This window comes from Miscanthus floridulus, chromosome 5, assembly GCF_019320115.1.
Source record: "Miscanthus floridulus cultivar M001 chromosome 5, ASM1932011v1, whole genome shotgun sequence".
Lineage (NCBI taxonomy): Eukaryota > Viridiplantae > Streptophyta > Magnoliopsida > Poales > Poaceae > Miscanthus > Miscanthus floridulus.
In genome coordinates, this window is record NC_089584.1 from 29,439,130 (window position 1) to 29,461,207 (window position 22,078).

General features: G+C 41.6%; 1 pseudogene; it reads right to left on the reverse strand.

The window, feature by feature from the left end:
• Positions 1 to 477: 477 nt before the first annotated feature.
• On the reverse strand, positions 478 to 20,493 carry LOC136454471 (cinnamoyl-CoA reductase 1-like; annotated as a pseudogene).
• Positions 20,494 to 22,078: the final 1,585 nt, after the last annotated feature.

The window sequence follows — 22,078 nt, forward strand, 5'->3', positions numbered from 1 at the left end:
TTATGCCTTCCCCTATGATTTGGGGCAATGATTCCTTTGGCATTACGGTCTTTCCCATAATGGTGTCATCCATGAACCGATTTATCTGTGGATTAGATTTTGATTATTTTGACAAAGCAAGGAAATGTGCTTAAACCGATCCAAGTGAGAACACTTGGTGACAACATATTGCCTTTGTCGTATGTTTTTTTAACAAGAAAATTTCACTACTATTGGTTTGAATTGTAAAAAAATTGGGTACTCAGCTTGAACATTATATTGTGATATACTGATATTGAAGGATACGTTTCGAAAAAAGAACAATATATGAACACCAATTGCTTTCAAAAAAATATATTGAACACCAGCTTCAAGTTTGCCTTTATTTATTGAACCATTTGAGTGGCTATTCACTTTAGGAATAGTCTTTTCATGTTCATACATAGTCCAAGTATACCAACTAAGGCATTGCCACCATCTTGTTGAAATCCATTTTTTTTATATACTTGTTTCCCACAGGGATGACTTATGTAGCAGTACTGGGATATGACCATTCTCCTGTAGGCTGACCACTGTGTTGTATAAACTCTCTTTCAAAGGAGTGAACTTCATACCCAGAGCACCAAGCCTTTGCGTGGAGAACTTGTAAGGCTTGATCATTGGCTTGTTTTCATCCTTGCATCTAATTAATTGGTTAGACAAACAAAGGAAAAGTTAAAATCCGCAAAGCCAAATACTCAACGATGACGTATATATCTATTCTTTGCGGGAAAGAGGAGGAAGTTAAGTTTCTCAGGTGATAGTATTTTTAGATACATTTTGGTGGTGGTGGTGGTGGTGGTGGTGGGTGGGTGGGTGGGTGGGGGCGAGGGAACCCCACACCATGTTTTAATGCTAACCAGTTAGTTTTGAGATCATAAACATTTCTAAAATAATATCATAAATTAGACAAACATTGCATTTCAAATAAAGGATGTACTATTTGAAATCATAACAAGAATTACATATAATTACTTGGTGGTGATCGGGTATTGTGGGAAGAGCTCTCTCATCATTTGAAGAAACTCTGATTGATGTAGCATGTCACCTATGCAGAGGTACCGCCCATGCGTGCTCAGATCTTCATACACCAAAATATGGGCAAGGGCAACGTCCCGCACATCGACATATGCGCCCACTGCGTTTGAGTATGCCTTCTTTGTGCCCTTCATGTAGGTGGCGACACCGGATAAAGTTAAGTTTAATGTTGGTTGCCTATTGTCACTGATGGGACCACTATTAGCAGTTGTATCCCTCTCTTTGATGCCTCTTCCATTGCAGTCTTCTCAGCAACGGTCTTTGCATAGCAATACTTGTTCTGTAATTTGATCATACATATTAAATCAATAAAAATGATGCATGCTAAACATACTGGGTCAGCTAGCCTAGTATATATGACAATTTTATTTTCTGTAAGGGTTTTATGAGCCATATTTATGTATGGCATAACATGCCCCACTTAATTTTCCACGCTGATTGTTTGGATGCTCATAATAAATCATGTGCTATGTTTAAGTATCTACGATGATAAATTTGTCACTTTTTACGTTCGTTATAAAAAATGATTTAATGACGCAAAAATATGGAGTTGATAATAAGATAACAACCATCACTGTATGAGAAAATATATAAATGATGTCCATATATATGATGGATCCTAACATGATCCATCACTTATGAGGTCTTCGATCACGGCCTGACAATAATCCATCATTAACAAGTTGTCATTGGTCACTATCTTTGACCTACAAATGACATTTCTTGTGTGTGCCAATAGATGGATGGATGCTATATTAACGTGGCTCTAGGTATGATGATATATCAATGCTATATTTGAACTGAAACATGAAATTGCATAAAGAGCCTTGTTGAAATGAAATTGTTGGACAATGGTATTGCATGGAGAGCTATTAACTTGCGTGCTCTTAGTTAGTATGCATGTGCTTGCTTAATGAAGCATGATCAAACTAAAATCTTGGAAAATCTTTGTTTGTCGATTGCATATCTGAACTATGGCAATTGTTGCATAATTGTTAAGTATCAATCTTTATTTTCTTAGTGACATTTGACTAAATTGGAATTAGGTTGTAATATGAGTAAAATATTTACTATCGACAACAATTGTCCATATTCACTTTTGTTTAATTAGATATATTTTCAAGGTTAACTACCAATTGAGATCTCAAATCTAACTAATTATTGATGATGTAAATGATCAAACTACTTGCGACCAACTAGTTGTTTGTATAAGAGCATAATGTGTTTTATCCATATTAAATTCATGCTCAATATGTAGATGGTTAGTTATAAATATGGATGATTAATCTGATGTGGCACGGTACAAGCAGTTAGCAATTCTCTTTGGAGCATACTAGCATACCTAGTTCATCAGTATACTCACTAAGAGAATTCCCTTTGTATTCTGTCATGCAATGTACACTAACTTTGGTCTTGTGGCTTGATGGTCTAGACATATGGTTCTTTTTTATTGGATTGACGCTCCTAGTTGTAGGGTTTAGCTTTGGGAAAGTACGTATCCCCTCTTGTACCGCAAGTTAGTTCAAGAAAATGTGTATTTACCAATAACCTTTGGCCACTAGAAATTGCGGTGTTAGTTACGGGTTCTTTTGTTGACACTTGAAATTGCAGCAAATGGAAGTTAGAAAGAAGATTTATTTGATTTGGTTGGAGGAAAGTATGATTAATTATAGATGTAATGATCTAGTTGAAGGTTGAATTTAACAAAGTGACATGGTACATCTCACTAGCAATTGCAATTCTATTAATGGTATACGTATTGGGAACATATTCCTAGGACATAGCCATGCCAACGGAATCCCTTTTTTCTTGTTCTATGTGATATGTATTAACCTTAATCATCTAACAATGATGACGAGGTTGATACTGATTCTAATATATTATGATGCTTACTTCTAATATATTATGCTCCTGTACACATGGTGAGCAGATGAGAAGGCCATGGCTGCATTGGTGGTTAAAGTCATGTAATGATTCCTGGAACACTCCTCCCATGCACACTCTAGGTGTCCACTATCCCCAAGGCATGTGCTACTAGTGGCTGCTCCACGTGTAGCCATGGATTAACCTTGAACATAGTAAGACGGCCGGACTTCCTCTTTTTTCTCATGATTGCTTGTTCTGGTGATAAATACTTCTTCCTAAGTATAAGTTAGATAGGTCTTAGTCCATTTAAAAACTTTCTATGATATATGAATGATAGTCATTTAGTTACAACCAATGTTGGTGCTCAAACATGATCCTACGGATCCAAGATGCAATCCACAATAGACTAAAGAAACTTTGTGGATATGTATTTCAAGATATGTGCAAGGGGAGATGGTATTATGGATATATATATATATTAACAATTTTGGCATTTGTTTTATCGTCAATTAAGTATCATACTGAAAAAACAGTTGTACAATAGTGTTCGAAACCCTTGAGGACCATGGGTTCTTTATGCTTGAGAAAATATTATTGCAATATATTGACTTCTCCTTTTTTTTGAATAAAAGCGCTTGCAAAGGTAGAAGAGAGGGTGTTGAGTCAATCAGTGAGAGGCTTGAACTATTTAACAAATTTGATATGGTATAGTAATATATAATCTAGTTACTTTGATATACAAGAGCACTGGAATTTATTGTTTAAAAATATTATTGTATTAATTTACTTGTAGATTTTTTTGGTAATACCATTATGATAATTACTTTCCACTTGGGCTCTCCTACTATTATGGCTCTGGAATGGATCACAATAAAAAAGCAAGTTCCAAGCATATATATTATACGTTTTATTTACCAGGAGTGGATGAATTACCTACAACATGATTTATCATCTACGGTAAATCATTGGATCATCCATTTGAAGGGAAAGATAGTACGCTAACTCATGCACTAATTTATATAGATGAAGGAATACGATACACTAATATTGGATATTATACACAATATACTAGGTTAGATAGTCAAGTGTAATGTATGGATGTTTGTGAAAATATTTAATGTCACAACTATTATGTGTGTGCACTTGTATTTCTTGAGGGAACTATTTTGGGGCCGTTTGGCCGGGCTCCTACCTGCTTGGGCCCCATACTGTAGCATCACTATAGTGCATAGGGAGCTGTAGCCGAAGGAGAAAAAAAAGAACTGGCTCGGGCAGCTCCTTGTGTCACTGGTACAGAGACGGCCTTTACTCCCGGTGGGGAACCCCCTCTAGTCCCGGTTCCCCACCCGGGAGCAAGCATCCGGGACTAAAGGGGTCCTTTAGTCCCGGGTCAGGAACCGGGACTAAAGGGGGACCTTTAGTCCCGGTGGGTAACATCAACCGGGACTAAAGGTGCCTCCTGACATGCCACGAGGCCGGCACCCTTTAGTCCCGGTTGGTAATATGAACCGGGACTAAAGTTTTTTTTTTCTTTTTTTTTCATTTTTTTCTTTTCTTTTCAAAATAGGTTTTAGAAGTCGTATTGTATGCTGCTAATAATACATTTATATGCGCGTATAGTATGTTTCGGTTCAAGCACAATGAACGTATTAAATCACACAATTCAAGCATAGAAATATATATATATATATATATATATATATATATATATATATATATATATATATATATATATATATATATGCATGCATGCATATGTGTATTTTACATTATATTATTTTATGTGCATATATTACAAAAGATTGTATTACAGTTGTTGTGATATAACAAGTTTTCTCTCATCCTCTAGCTTGGCTTCCATGGCAGTGTTGGGTCGAAGTAGAACTCGCCCTTGGAATCGATGACCTGGTCATTAAAAAATCCGGCTATAGACTCTTGAATTGCTTTGATTTGGTCTTATCGTATGACCTTTTCCTCCAACCATCGAGCCTACAGGTTTGAATTAAAGGAAAATAAATTAATATATGTACATACATATATATATAAAGACATAGTAACACAATCAATAATAATAATTAAATGAATATATAGTGTATTTTTAACGTACTTTGAGTCTCTCTGTAGGAGTTCTTTGGGAGACCTCCTTGATAAACTTGCAAACATAGTAACCACAGTAGTTGTTCCCCTGTTTCTGCCTCAGACACCACTTTACGAGAAAAAGATTTGTCATCCAATCTGGTGACCCAGTGAAAGCTATATATTTAATTAATAAAGATGATGCGATTTAGGGGACTTACTTTCAAAGGGATTACATTCAGTGGCGCTTTGTATTTTCCCATGTGTTGCTTCTTAATAAAGGTTTTCCAAACACTGCCCAATAAAAAATTTGCCACGTCATCAGATATAGTTAATCATCATGTTTGTGTGTATATATAGTTGCTAGAGATACCGAAATTACCTCTGGATAATATCTATCATATCTTGGTAGTCTTGTTGTGGTTTTCTCATCGAGTCATAGATTATCAAGTGACTTTTCACCAGATCGATGTCCATCAATATCCAGTGATTCCTGCATGTGTTTATAGGATATAACGCATAACACTCATTAATTAACTAGAATCAACATATGAGCCATTAAGGACAATCGACATTATTAACACTCACTTGAAGTTGTAGGGAAAGAGTATATCCTTCTTGTGGCGTTGGTTCACTAAGAAGTTCATGAGGTTACTCTCTGACTCAGACTTTCAATTAGGCTTTGGAGTAACTGGGTCTTTGAATACTATATGAGGGTCAACAAAACCAATTTCATTTAAGCCTTCCTTTTTGTGCTCTATCATTGTAAATCTGCATATATATAGTACTTGTTAGGATAATTTATATGCATATATACACATATGATGAGTTTAATAATAGATCGAAAGAATTATTACTTACAGGCAATAGCAGCTAATAATAACTTTGTCCAGAGAGGTCAGGTGGCATAGTTAATGAAATTCTGCAAAGTCAACATACATAACATCATCGCCACGGAACCAATGTTCGTCTCTAATTCTGACACCAACGCAGAAGTCTCCACCGGTAGATGCCTACATGTACCACTTGTTTAGCAGGTACATTTGCGTCCCCAGATCACCTAAGGCTTGAGGGTTGTATAGACTCTGGCCTAGTACAAATTTTTTCTTCCAAATATCAACCTCCGCCGCACTCTCAATGTTTCCATCACCAAACATCTGGTAAAGGTCGAGACCAGTCTCTTCAATAAATTCACCAAGATGATCCAAATCGACATCCGGATGTATGTTTGCCTGATGCATTAATCCTAAATTCGAACCATATTCATTACCAACAACTAGCGGGGGGACTGATTGGTGCGATTATTGTCTGAGTTGTGCAACTCCTTTCCCTGCCCGCTTCTTTTTCTGTGCCGCCTCAATTGACTTGGTGAGAGTGCGGTCATAGTCCGTTAACGTTGATTTGGACGGCTTACGAGATTCCCGCTGTTGTTGCTGGTAAGAAGCCACCTTTTTTCTTAGAATATCTGGAGCTATGAAGAAGTATGGTTTCTCCGGGTTTCTCCTTCCTTCTTGATCCTTTTTAAGTTTGTCATAGAATCTGGACATATCTTTTTTATATGCATCAGTTACTTCTTCCTTCTCTTCAGATATTATTTTGGAAATAGCCCTTGGTTTCACGGTGGCTTTCTTTGCCGGCGAGGGCTAGTTCTTCGTTTGCGGGGCTGCCTCTTGCTAGTACTTGGCTTCTTGGAAGGTGGGGGCGGGGGAGGCGTTGGAGGCCTCCTTGGAGGTGGTGGCAGCGGCGTTGGAGACCTCCTTGGAGGTGGCGGCTGCGGCGTTGGAGACCTCCTTGGAGATGGTGTGGATGCAGCTTCGCCTTCCAACACATTGTCATCGTATAGAGCACTATGATGATCTGGCGATTGAACAATTGGATTTAGGTTGAGGGAGGATCTGCTACAAAAAAAAGGAATGACATATTATTATGAGTAGATTGTTAATTAATTAAGCAATATAAATTAATGATGTAGTGTTTTCATCCGCACCTATGGTGAGGTAGTTCAGGAGGAGGTGGAGGCGACATCTCGGGAATGATGATGTAGCGCTTGCGCTATAGAATGAATGTCTTCTCTGCTTCTCCGAGAGTCTTCTTGCCATCACCTCCAGGAATGTCAAGAGGCAAATCACTAAAACCTTTTTCAGCTTTATCTACCGAGATGGTAGCATATCCTTCTTGGATTATATTCCCATGAATCCTTGGTGTCTTGGTTCGATCGATAGGATTAACAAGACCGATAGCCACCTTGATTGTGGAATTCCCCTTCGGAATGTGTAGCTCACATGATGTACAAGGTTCAGTGATGTCATCCACAGGGAAGCGCAGTCCTGTGTCTCCTTGATTTGGTATCTTCGTGGAAGCGCAGCTGCTTTTCAACTAAACAGATTGGCTAATGTTGATTCCTGGCTCTGATGCCTGCTTGCTTGCACTCACTGCTATTTGCACTTGCCTTCTGATTTCCTCCTGCATTCTCGCTTCAAGGTTTTTTTCCCGCGCCTGTGCTTCACGCACCGCTTCCTCCAACCTCTGGAGCCGCTGTGCCTCTTCTTCCTTCTTTCTCTGGCGGCTTCTGTAGGAAGGTCTGTCCTGAGGGAATCCATGCTCCCACGAGACACTTCCTTTGCCTCTAGTTCGGCCACCGTGTTCAATAGTCCCGATGGCGTATGTCAGTTCATCCTTCTCTCTGTTGGGCCTGAACGCACCACTAGCAGTAGCTCTCTAAGCATAAAACAATCTTTCTGCTACTTCTTGCAGTCTTGCACCATAAACGCACGTCCCTGTCTCCTAGTCTAGTGTTCCCCCATAAGCGAAAAATCAATTCTTTGCACGCTCTCCCCACTCGAGTGATTCTGGTGTGATACCCTTGGCAAGAAGGTCTGCTTCCATTTTGTTCCACTTCTTAATGGCAGTCGGGTAGCCACCTGATCCCAAGTTATGGTGGTATGTCTTCTGTTGGGCATTACGTTGGTTCTTTATCACCTGACTCACACCCTCTTCCGACGTCTTGTACTATACAAACTCATCCGAATAGGGCCTCTGCTTTGAGATCGGGCCTAGGACAGTAAAATCTGGTGCTATGTTCTTCTTGACATACGTCGTGTATAGGTGTTTGTTCCAAGTCTAAAACTGGGTGGCCATCTTCTTCATTGTCCAATCCCTAACTCGCTCCTTCAATTCATCACCATCTATTATATCATCATAACCATCTGTTTGGAGCATGAAATGTACCAAGACATCTTTCCAAATTAACATCTTGTCACGATCGAAGACAAAACTGATATGAGGAGCATTGGTCTTCTTCTTCCATTCGCGGGTACTGATCGGGAGCCGGTCCCGTACAAGGTAACCATAGTGGTGCACGAATTTCATTTTATTTGTCCCCCCCCGGTTCGCCTGTATCCACATTGAACTCCGAGATGATGAAGCGGCCCTCCAATGGCTTTTTGGGACCTCGAACATTTTTACTCTTTGTTGTAGTTGTTGATGTCGATCCAGTGGGCTACAAAACATAAACATTATTTTTAAAGTCATGAGCACACATAAGACATATGATAATATATATAGCTAATAATAAAAAAATATATACTTGGCCAATATGTTGTTGCTCATTTTGTTCAAGAGCTAAGTACTGACTCCCGTCATCTGCATCCACTTGCACGTTATTTTTAGCACCATCATCGTCGGCAACTTGAGTGGTAGTGTTGATCAAATTCATCATCAACTCCTCCTCATCCATGTTTCTCGGGTCGGCCATCTAGCTTCAAAAAACAAAACCAATATATAGTACGTCAAATCTTTGCTTACATGCATAAAATCTATGAACAATATGCATTATTAAATCTTGCCCCTCGGTCTCGGACGCAATTCGCCACACTAGGGCGAACCGCGTCGGTACTAGGGCGAATTAGGGCTATACATAAACGGTCGAGGGCGAATTGCGTCGGTGACTAGGGCGAACTGCGTCGGTTCGCCCTAGTCACCGACGCAATTCGCCCTAGTGTGATTGTTTAGTGTTAACGATAACAATAATACGAATGTTGATCGACTAGGCCACGAGAGAGGGTGGTGTGACGAGAGTGGCGGTGCTCCACTCCGCTGTATATATGTTTGTACACATGGGTGAACGAGGGCGGCGGTGCTCCGCCGTATACATAGAAACGCATGGGTGAACGAGGGCGGCGGTGCTCCGCAACGTATATATACATGCATATGAATACAAATGACGTATATGTACGTGTCAGCGCGGTGGCCGGTGTGCTGACGACGACGACGTGAGGCGGGCCAGGGCGGTGTTGGTGCATGATGTTGTGATCCTATGTACCATGTGAACCATGTAGTCATTCATCATATATCTTAAAGTAAACATAGTCACTTTATTAACTACAATATATCTTATGCCGACAAATATTCATGTAAAATTAAATATATTAATTAATTCAATATTCATGTCAGGCTTTTACACCATATCAGTCACGACTAAGTTTCATTCACCTTCATGTATGAGTTTGTTTTCATGCTAGACATGCCAGGTTTAAATATCTGCAATGATGCAGTAGTAGATACATGTCGCAAAATAAAAAAAATGCAGTACCAGAAACTAAATGCGGGCAGGTTATCATCGGCAATTTTAAGATAACTGAATGTCGGCTTTCACACTAGATACGTGAGCTTGATTTCACACTAGAATTTCATCAGTCACAACTAAGTTTCAGATAGCAAGTTAAAGATAAATAAGTTTCAGATTGCAAGTTTCAGCTAGCTAAGTTTCAGATAACTAAGTTTCAGATAGCAAGTTTCAGATAACTAAGTTTCAGATAGCGTCTAGCTCCCATTCCGGCCAGCCGGTGCTCCGATCCGCTGTCTCCTCCCTGATGTCGTTGCCCCATGTGGAGAAGGAGCCAAGACGACGGCAGCAGCTGATGGCTCCTCCGCTATGGATGACAAGCAGCAAAAGACCCCAACCATGCACGGGCCCTCACTGATGCTGTTTCACCATGCACGACGAAAGCTGAGAGAACTCACCTCGGGCGGGCACGGTGGAGGGCCGCACGGGCGTGCGCGGTCATGGAGGGCCGCACGAGGTCGTCGGCGCAAGGTCATCGGCGGTGGAGGGCCGCATGGGCGCGCGCGGTGGAGGGCCGCACGAGGCGAGGCGGTGGCGGCGCGAGGAAGAAGAGAGAAAGGGCGGCGGTGTTCGATGAGGAAGAAGAGGAGGGGATCAATCTGCGCCAGGCACTGGTGGTTATATACCAGGGAGATTTACTCCTGGTGCCAGCTACCAGCCAGGAGTAAAGGTCCTTTACTCCCGGTGCGTGTTACCAATCGGAAGTAAAGGTCCCTTTACTCCCGGTGCGTGTTACCAACCGGGAGTAAAGGTATACGCACCGGGAGTAAAGGGTTTTTTTTGGCGGGCTACGAAACTGCAGCCCACCTTTACTCCCGGGTGGGCTTCCCACCCAGGAGTAAAGGTGGGCTGCAGTTTTGTTTCCCGCCTGTTTTGAGCAAAATTTTTAATAGAAATATGGATTTTCTTGTTAAATACATAGTAAATTAAATAAAAGGCATAAAATTATTTTGTTAAAAATATGGATTTTCTTTTTCTTTATTGCACATAGGAAAAATCTATAACCTAACTTTTTTATTTTTTGTTATAATTATAAAACATAATGTAACTAATATTTATTATTTCGTTAATGCAAAAATGTAGTGTTTAATTAAAATTATTGAAACTATTGGTTTTGGACAGGAAATTTGTTTTCACATCATTTTAACGTTAATATTTTAATTTTTCATCACTCAATATCCTAATTTAACTTTCGAGAGAGAAATCCCACCAAATCAAACATTGATTTAATTTAAAACACGACATAATAAACATCTAAATTCACAATTATTACATAATATCTCAAACACACACTACATTAAATCACTATATCATCAAGTGGGCACAGCAGTGAACTTCTTCTTTATGTATGTCCCTTGGTTATGACCACGTCGTAACCATGGAGTGTCCTCATCATTTACCAAGATGCTAGGGTCTTTGTTCACTTTGAAGGGCGGAATTCATTCACCCTTTTCATAATCTTCTGACATGTCCGACTTGTCCTCAATTCCCACGATGACTCTTTTCCCTGAAAGAACTATGTGGCGCTTTGGCTCTTTGGTTGAGTCATTATCGTTTTTCCCTCTTTTTGGTTTGGTAGACATATCATTGACATAGAATACCTGATTCACATCCTTGGCAAGGACGAATGGTTCGTCTTTGTACTCAATATTACTAAGGTCTACTGTTGTCATTCCATACTCGTTGTCTACTGTTACCCAGCCTCTGGTCACCTTGACCCATTGGCACTTGAACAATGGGATCTTCAAAGTAGGTGCATATTCTAGTTCCCATATTTCATCTATGTGGCCATAATATGTCTGCTTATTCCCATTCAGGTCTGTGGCATCTATGCAGACACCACTGTTTTGGTTGGTACTCCTTTTATCTTAGGCTACTGTGTAGAATATGTTCCCATTTATCTCATATCCTTTGTATGTGATGATATGCCATGATGGTTGCATAGCCAATAAATATAGTTGCTCATGGATGCTCTCATCACCTTGACATTTTTTTCACAACCAACCGCCGAAAGTTTCCATGTGCTTACACGTAATCCAAGCTTCAGTCTTCCCTGGAAACTCGGATCGTAAGAGATCCTTGTGTGTCTCAATATACGGATCTACCAAAGAGGAGTTCTATAGAACTATGTAGTGCGCTTTATTGAAATAATCATCCTCCGTACCAATATATGTTTTCCTCCCTAGTGTCCCCTTTCCGCTTAGTCTCCCCTCATATCTTGATTCAGGAACACCAATCGAGTCAAGGTCGGGAATAAAGTCAACACAGAACTCAATGACCTCTTCTGTTCCATAGCCCTTGGTGATGCTTCCTTCTAGGCGAGCACGGTTGTGAACATATTTCTTCAGGACTCCCATGAATCTCTCTAAGGGGAACATGTTGTGTAGGAACACAGGACCGAGAATGAAAATCTCCTTGACTAGGTGAACTAGGAGGTGTGTCATGATATCAAAGAAGGAAGGAGGGAACACCAACTCAAAGCAGACGAGACATTGAACCACATCATTCTATAGTTTAGCTAGATCAGTTGGATCAATTGCCTTCTGAGAAATTGCATTGAGGAATGCACATAGCTTCACGGTGGCTAGACATACATTTGGAGGTAGAATTCCTCTTAATGCAACTGGAAGTAATTGCGTCATGAGAACGTGACAGTCATGGGACTTTAAGTTATAGAATTTCTTCTCTGGCACATTTATAATACCCTTTATATTCGAGGAGAATCCAGATGGTACCTTGATGTTGTTTAAGCATTCAAACATGATTTCCTTCTCCTCTTTGCTTAGAGTGTAGCTGGCAGGACGTAGGTAATGGCATCCATCATCTGTCTTCTCTGGATGCAGGTTGTCTCTTTCTCTCAAACAACGCAGGTCCTGTCGTGCTTCAAATGTATCCTTAGGCTTTCCATACACACCCATGAAGCCTAGCAGGTTCACACAAAGATTCTTCGTCAGGTGCATCACGTCGATCGAGCTGCAGACCTCTAGGACTTGCCAATAGGGTAGCTCCCAAAATATGGACTTCTTCTTCCACATGGGTGCGTGACCGTTAGCGTCATTCGGAACAGGTTGGCTGCCATGTCCTTTTCCAAAGACGACTTTCACATCATTGACCATATCGAGTACATCCTCACCGGTTCGGTTGCGAGGCTTGGTCAGGTGGTCTGCCTTCTCTTTAAAATGCTTGCCTTTCTTTCTTACGGGGTGATTTATAGGAAGAAATTGATGATGGCCAAGGTACACGACCTTTCGATATTTTTTCAAGAATACACCTCTAATATCACTGAAGCAGTGTGTGCATGCATTATATCCCTTGTTTGACTATCCTAAAAGATTACTTAGAGCAGGCCAATCATTGATTGTTATGAACAACAATGCTCGCAGATCAAAGTGTTCCTGTTTGTACTCATCCCACACACGTACACCTTCTTTATTCCACAAAATGAGAAGTTCGTCAATAAGTGGGCTCAGGTACACATCGATGTCATTGCCAGGTTGCTTCGGGCCTTGGATGAGCATAGGCATCATAATAAACTTCCGCTTCATGCATAACCAAGGAGGAAGGTTGTAGATACTTAGAGTAACAGGCCAAGTGCTATGACTACTGTTCTGCTCTCCAAAAGGATTGATACCATCTATACTTAAAGCAAACCTTAAGTTTCTTGCGTCATTTGCAAACTACGGGAATTCTCTGTCGATTGCTCTCCACTGGGACCCATCAGCAGGGTGTCTCAACATATTGTCTACCTTACGGTCTTCTTTGTGCCATCGCAACAATTTTGCATGTTCTTTGTTTCTAAATAGACGTTTCAAGCGTGGTATTATAGGAGCATACCACATAACCTTGGCATGGATTTTCTTCCGTGGATGTTCGCCCTCAACATCACCAGGGTCATCTCGCCTGATCTTATACCGTGATGCATGGCATACCGGGCATGCATCCAATTTCTCGTACTCTTTGCCACGGTAGATGATGTAGTCATTAGGACATGCATGTATCTTCTCAATTTCTAGCCCCATAGGATAGACAACTTGTTTTGCTTCGTAGGTAGTGGCGGGCAATTCATTGTCCTTCAGAAGCATCTTCTTTTAGATTTTTAGTAACTCTCCAAATCCCTTGTCAGATACACCATTCTTTGCCTTCCATTGCAGCAATTCTAGTGTGGTTCCCAACTTTTTCTGCCCTGCATCACAAGTTGGGTACAGCAATTTCTTGTGATCTTCTAGCATCCGCTCAAACTTGATCTTCTCCTTTTCACTTTCAAATTCTCTTTGTGCGTCACGAATGACCTGACAAAGATCATTAGCAGGCTCATCTTCTGTGGCTACCTCTTCTTTAGCTTCTCCCATTGTAGTATCATTGAAGCACGCACCATCAGGAATAATATCATTGTCGTCCCATTGTTCTTCTTCACCTTCTTCCATTACAACGCCGGATTTTTCGTGCTTCGTCCAACAAATATAGTTTGGCATGAAACCCGACTTAAACAAGTGTGAATGAAGAGTCCTTGAGCAATGATATTCCACCGTATTCTTACATATGGCACATGGGCAGCATATGAAACTGTCGTGTTTGTTTGCCTCGGCCACACGTAACAAAGAATGCATGCCGTCAATGAACTCTTGGGAGCGACGATCAGCATTATACATCCAATGCCGGCTCATCTGCATTACATGACATAAATACCATATTAAAACCTAGATCATAATTAATTATTTATACAACATGCGTGCCACCACAAAAGGTACAAATTTATGAAAGCATCGCTACAATGTAGACAATCCCAACTAACACTAAAAGAACTAAAGCTAAAATACATTTTAGGAGCACAAGGATTTCATGACCAATCTCAACTAAAACAGATAGATCCCCCGATTGTGCAACATCTTTGGACTTCTTCGGCTAGATCACTATCTCATTAACCACCGTATCTGCCTGTTGTGCAAGATATTTTTGCACGAGTTCAACATACTCTTCCTCCTAGTAGAAGCCTAAACATCGTCCACTGCCATCCCACTGAAATTAAAATAAAAAAATTAGAACTTTAATCACAACCATCATGAAAATAGGTATAAACTAACCATAATCATTAAATACGATAAAATAACTCACATTGCGATCCGGACACTTGTAGAAGATACGATCCTTGTTGGGACCCTCCTTCTTCACTCGGTACTCTATCACAATCTTCGTCTCATCACGACACTTGCCGCATGGAATGAGAGGGAGACCCGGCCTAAGTCGCTTTGGAAACCCATGAGAGGCCGAGGACCCGGAAGTAGTTGTCATCTACTCTCTATACTCATTTTTTAATACACTATAAATTTCTCATTTTATAAACAAATAAAATTAAGAAACTATAAAATTATCTATATCTCTAAACAATGATATTTTTAATGGTCATTGTGTTCTCGTCTTTTACTGCGGCAGGTAAGTAATTCACATGATATTTCCGTAAATTAACAGAAGAATGGGAGTGTACACACATAACAATCGATTATCGTTTATATTTATATATATACTACGTTTGGGTACAGTGATTGACAGACTACTGCGACGATATCGGGATGTGTGAATAAATAACCATCTGTACTAGTTGACCTTGCTTATGTGATCATCTCGGTGAGCATTTCTCCACCGGACGGCATCGTACTTGGCCACAGAAGAGCTCCGATTCTACGAGGAAGGGAACACGGTCTTCCATGACCGTTGCCGCTCTCCCTCGTAGAATCAAAGCTCCTCCTTGACGTCCGTTACCGCTCGGCAGAAAACATGCTCGCCAAAATGAACACGGCCCGCTAGTTCAACTAGCTACTTTAACCTTCCTTCATGTAAATATGCAAGCTTGAAGTGATTTTGAACTCAAATTGCTTACAAATGAAAAAACCCACAATAAAGAACCATATATATATATAGTGAACAAAATGGGATAAGACAATGATGAAACATGAGAGTATGAAGTTGGTAACCTTTAGAACCGAAGAATCGACGGAGGAATTGAAGAAATCGATGGAGGAATCGAAGAATGGATGGAGAAAGAGTAAGAACACTGCTTAAATTTGAACTTAAGCTCTCGGGCAAGCTCAGGGAGGAAGAAGACGGCCAGCAGGATTTATAGCTCAAAAACATGTTTTAATAAATAACCATCCGTACTAGTTGACCTTGCTTACGTGATCATCTCGGCGAGCATTTCTTCACCGGACGGCACCGTACTTGGTCAAGGAAGAGCTTCGATTCTACGAGGAAAGGAACACGGTCTTCCACGACCGTTGCCGCTCTCCCTCGTATAATCAAAGCTCCTCCTTGATGTCCGTTACCGCTCGGCAGAGAACATGCTCGCCGAGCTAAACACGGTCCGCAAGTTCAACTAGTACGGATTTTCTATAATTTTCTAACTATTTTCTAAGTTTTTCATTTCATAAAAAGTTAAAATAAAATGTTTAGTCGCGGAGTCCATAGAAATGACCATATTTTGACCTAGCAACGCATTGTCAATTGTCATTACGTTGCATTGCACCCCGGACCAGACTCCGGACAATAAAATACTATGGTCGATCGATGCCGTTCTTTGTCGTACAGTCGCACGGCGACGGCCGACGGACCCGTTCAACCACCAAATCTGTCAGGTCCGGCTGTTCGGGCGTATCGTCAAAAGAGAACGGATTTGCTTCCTATTGCACGGCCTTGCATTGCATCTGTCATACTAGTCAGAGGCACTAGTCCCTATACTCATTTTTAATACACTATAAATTTCTCATTTTATAAACAAATAAAATTAAAAAACTCTAAAATTCTCTATATCTCTAAACAATGAAGTGTGCTATGCATGCTATAAATGAACGGTGAATACTAGTTTTTAATAGCTACTTTAACCTTCCTTCATGTAAATATGCAAGCTTGAAGTGATTTTGAGCTTAAATTGCTTATAAATGAAAAAAACCACAATAAAAAACCATATATATGTAGTGAACAAAATAAGATAAGACAATGGTGAAAAATGAGAGTATGAGATTGGTAACCTTTACAACTGAAGAATCGACGAAGGAATCGAAGAAATCGACGAAGGAATCGAAGAATGGATGGAGGAACAATAGAGGGAGGAAGCAAGAACACTAGTGCAGTGAGCTTCAAAATGTGCTGAGCTCAGGCTCGGGGAGGAAGAATGAGACGGCTGGGATATAAAGGGGGATCTTTAGTCTCGGTTGGTGGCTCCAACCGGGACTAAAGGTATCTCTAGTCCCGGACGCAAAAAATTCTAGGACTAGAGCCTATTTTGATCGAGGATCAAAGATCTGTTAGTGAGAGAGAAAAATAAATTTTGTGAATAGTACTGCTACGCGTGTATCAGACGGAGCCCGAGCTGGCAGAATCCATACCAAAGTGGCCCTTTGTCTTTCTTCATGCTGATGTACATGTATTAGTGGATGTGGATGCTTTGTTATTTAGGCCCCGTTTAGATGCGAAATTTTTGGCTTTTGGCTACTGTAACACTTTCGTTTGTATTTAGCAAAAATTGTCCAATTATGGACTATTTATGCTTAAAAGATTCGTCTCGTCAATTACAGGCAAACTGTGTAATTAGTTATTCTTTTTACTTACATTTAATGCTCCATGCATGTGCCGCAAGATTTGATGTGACGAGAAATCTTGAAAATTTTTGGATTTTGACTTGCATCTAAACGGGGCCTTATTGTTTGTAGGAAGATGGTGGCCGCCAAATCTTGACTTTGCTCCAAGATGTAGCCAGGAAATATAATAAACGTAGGGTGCGGGTGGTCATGTCACAAAAAAAAAGTATCCATTTTCGTGTCGTCCTGAGTTCGTCACGCGTCAATCAAGATTTAATGTAGGTAGTGATTATTTTAATAATTTAGCTGCACGTACTTCACTGCCCTATATGTTCGCACGCTCATTCTTATTAAAAATTAGTTCCATTAAAAAGTTGAAAGTCAGTGGGATAATACGTTAGGAGATAATGTGAATAGTTAGTGAAAGATGATGTTGTTGAGTTATATGTTAAAATAGAACGTTATAAAATATATAGATAGTAGAAGTAGTGGACCTGTGTTTGCTTGCAGAAGTCAAGGTCACTCCAACAACTCTCGTCCACAGTCGATCAGGGTTCCCGTTAGGGTTCATATGGACTGCTCCATAAGACGAGGTGAACACCACACGTTGCACCCCATGTCTGCTGCAGCGTTCGTAACGTTCTTTGTTCCCTCAATAGCAACCGGCACAAGGTCCTGCATGCATGCATCATTTGCATTGTGCATAAGCATATACTCCAAGATTTGCATAAGTATATATATGACGCTTGAATCACTACGTAGAAAAAGGGTTTTAGGGGTGGCTGGGTTTTAGGGGTGGCTGGTATTGATTTGTAGGGACGGTTTTGCCAGCCGCTCCTATAAAAGGGTGGCTAAAAATAATTGATTTATAGGGACGATTTTCAGGCCGTCCCTACAAATCAATTTGTAGGGGCGGCTGGTGTTATCAGCCGCCCCTATAAATCTGATTTGTAGGGGCGGCTGGATATTGAGCCGTCTCTACAAATCAATTTCCAGAAACGAAAAAAGGGACAAAAAATAGCAATTTTTTTTAACCGAGGAGGTCCCCACCGACAGCCACACACACCCTCACTCTATGGTTGCAAGCACGACCTCTCTCTCGCACACCATCTCCTCTACCACTACACCTCACATTCACTTGTGTACATAATCCATTTTGATTCCCCATGTATTATACAAAACTGAGCATAAATTGATTGTTTGAGCCCCTAAAGTAATTCAAATGAAAAAGTTGTCAACTATAAAGTTTTATAACTTTTCGAGATCTACAACTTTCAATTTGGTAGTTTCTCCATTTGAGGTCACTTATAAAATTTGAATTTCAAATAATATAAATTCGAACGTAGTTTTGCATGACAAGATGGTTTCAAATGAGAAAGTTATCAACTACAAAGTTTCATAACTTATCGAGATCTACAACTTTCATTTTTACTGTTTGTCCATCCAAGGTCGTTTAAAAATTCAAATTTCAAATTTTTAGAAATTCAAACGTAGTTTTTCTTGATAAGATGATTTCAACTGAAAAAGTTGTCAACTACGAAGTTTCATAACTTTTCGAGATCTACAACTATTATTTTGGTTGTTTCTCCATCCGAGATCGTTTACAAAATTTAAATTTTAAATTTTAGAAATTCAAACGTAATTTTTCTTGACAAGATGATTTCAAATTAAAAAGTTGTCAACTATAGAGTTTCATAACTTTCCGAGATATACAACTTCTATTTTAATCATTTATTCATCCGATATAGTGGTAGTAACATTGTTCATAAATGTTACATATCCCTCTTATTGTTTATGAAACTATAAGAGAGATATGTAAATTTTGTGAACAATGTTATTACCACTTTATCGGATGAAGAAATGACCAAAATAAAACTTGTAGATCTTGATAAGTTCTGCAACTTCTATGTTCATGATTTTTTCATCTAAAATCAATTAGTATTCCAAAATAACGTTTGGCCTTCTCTATGTGCTCCTCTAGATATTGTTTCTCTTTTGCCCATCTATTTTTTTCTTCTTTTTTTTTTGCTATCGTTGTTTTTTGAAAAATTTTGACTTTTTTATTTTATTTTTTTGATATTTTTCCTTCACTTAGGAGCACAAAAAAAGTAACCACAGAAAATATGAGCTCAAATAAGTGAAAGACGTGGCCTGTGGAAAATTCAGAAGACGTGCTCGAAATCGACAAAAAGCTTGTGACCACTAAAAGAGGATCTTGTGACCACGAAAAGAGGATCTTGTGACCACTTTTTGACCAATCTAAAATTGTTCGACCCCTAAAAATTCAGGGATGGACGGATCCGAAATTTTTTTCTGATCGATTTTGATATATGGAACGTCGAAATCGGAGTTCGTATGCGAAAACTAGACTAGTTTTAAGAATTAGCTCCGAATTAGAGGACAAAATGGGAACAATAATTTCAAACAGTATTTTCAAGTAGTAAATGATTTTAACTGAAAAAGTTATCAACTACAAAGTTTCATAACTTTTCGAGATCTACAACTTTTATTTTGATTCTTTCTTCATCCGAGGTCGTTTACAAAATTTGAATTTTAATGCTTACTTTTTAATATCCGGCGTCCATTTGTAGAGGCACTTCATTGTTGAGCCGCCCCTACAAATCAATTTGTAGGGGCGGCTCAATATCCAGCCGCCCCTATAAATCGGGTCATTTGTAGGGGCAGCTGATAACACCGGCCGTCCCTACAAATTTATTTGTAAGGACGGCTCATTTGGCAACCATTTGTAGGGGCGGCTCTATCACCAGCCGCCCCTATAAAAAAAATCGTCCCATTGCTAAAAAAAACATTTTTTACGTAGTGAATTGGAATATGTAAATCTATGGAAAAAGAAGGAAGCCTAACAACGCATAGACAGGAGGAAGTAGACTACTACTGACTGGATCATTGGATATCGGGGAGGCAACATGGAAGACACCATCACATAAGCTGAACGCACGACGAAGTGACACGTAGTCCAGCACATCAGCAAGGTACAGAGACACCATCACAGCCGTTCCTGAGCTCCATCCAGTGCCAGCAGATGGAAATTCTTGGAGTCCTCTGGCAGGCACCATAACAAGAAATTGAAAGTATAAACAATTTGCTGGAACGAATAGACACACACCAATATGCATGATAATACTGAATAGCTAGCAGCGTACGTGCTGACTCACCAGGGTCCCTGGCGGTGCCCCTCACAGCATAGCCGCGTTGGAGCAGCTCCTTGACCAGCCATGACCCGATGAAGCCTCCAGCTCCGGTCACGCACACCAGCTGCTCAGCAGTAGCTGCCTCGGCCATCGGTTGACGATCTCTATCTCTTGCGAGGCAAATAAACTACTATACCGGCGCACGAACAAAACTGGTCCTACATTCGACTCTCTTATATAGGCCACTCAAGGACGTCTCGATGACTCCATCTGCTTCTATCTATCTAGTAATACTACGTATTAAATAAGGGACAATTGTCTGTTCACTTCTAAAGATGGTCCTTTATTGACAGACACCTACTTTGGAGTATTTTGTCAGAAAACACTCTGGTTCGGTGAAATTAGGCCACAAAATACCGCGGACCAGTTGCAGCCGGTTGAGGAGAGAGAACGGCGGTGAAATGACATTCTTGCCCCTACCGCTTTCTTCTTCCTCTCTCCGTTTCTCCGGCCGGCGCTGCTGCTGCTATGCGTGCGCCGTTGTAGCCCACTACCACACGCCGCCGCCGCTGCTTTCCTGCTGAGAGCACTCACCTAGAGCAGACAGCAGAGGCATGTAGCATCTCTCTCGTGACGCCCGGAGCAGACAGCATAGGCATGGACACCGCGGTGGAGCTGGAGCAGAAGCCGGCGGTGAGGTACTAGAGCGTGATGGGCGCGGCTGCACTGCCATGAGGACGGTGTGTTCGTGTGCCCCGACTGCCACGCCCTCGCCACCGTCACCTGCCACGCCGACGCCACCGCGCTCTGCTTCGCCTACGACGCTGACATCCACTCGGCCAACCCGCTCGCGCGCTGCCACGAGCGCCTCCCCGTCGCGCCCTTCTTCGGCGCACTCACCGACACGCCGCAGCCATTCCCATCCCCGGCCTTCGCCGCCGCGGCACAGAGAGAAGCGAGACAGAGGGAAGCGAGAGGGAGAGAGAGAGAGGGAGAGAGGGGAAAGGAGCTGGGGAGTAGGGTGCCGGCGGCAGGGGCACAGGTGCCGGCGACGACGCTCTATGCCCGTCTCCAACTGAGCGAGAGAGGGAGAGGGAAGGTAAGACGGAAAGGAAAGAGAAGGATGGAGGAAGCAAGGAGAGGGCAGAGCAACTCTGGCCAACGCCGACCTCGGCTTCGGCGAGGTGGCCGGCGGCGTGCGCTGGTCAGGGAAGGAGAAGAGAGCGAGAAGTAGCAGAGAGGGAGAGGTAGAGATGGAGGGGGTGCTCGGCAGGAGAGCGTCGGGGGGGGGGGAGCGGAGTTCCGACTCGGCCTGCGACCACCGTGGCCAGAATCGCTGCCGCCCGGCGCTCGTAGTCCGCCCTTGCCGTAGTCGAGCACCGTCGCAGTGCTCTACTTCTTCCCCCTTCTTCCTCCTCTGCTCTGCTTCTTGTGCCCGCGTGTGGACGAGACTGAGGCCGTCCTCCTGCCGTCGACCTCGCCGCGACTCCACATGGAAGCCCCGCCGCCCGAAGCCCAGCTCCCACCGACGCCCTGCCCCTTCGCTCTCCCTCCTTGCCTTGCCTTCTCTCTGTCGCTCTCCCTCTATTCTCTCTGTTGACTGCGCGAAAGGGAAGAAAGCAGAAGCCAGTAGCAAGCGCCCGCCACCACCTTGCCCTCTCGCTGGTCGACGGCGGTGGCTGCTGCTCAGCAATGGAAGAAGAGAAGAGGAGAAAAGTAGGAAGAAGAAGATGGCA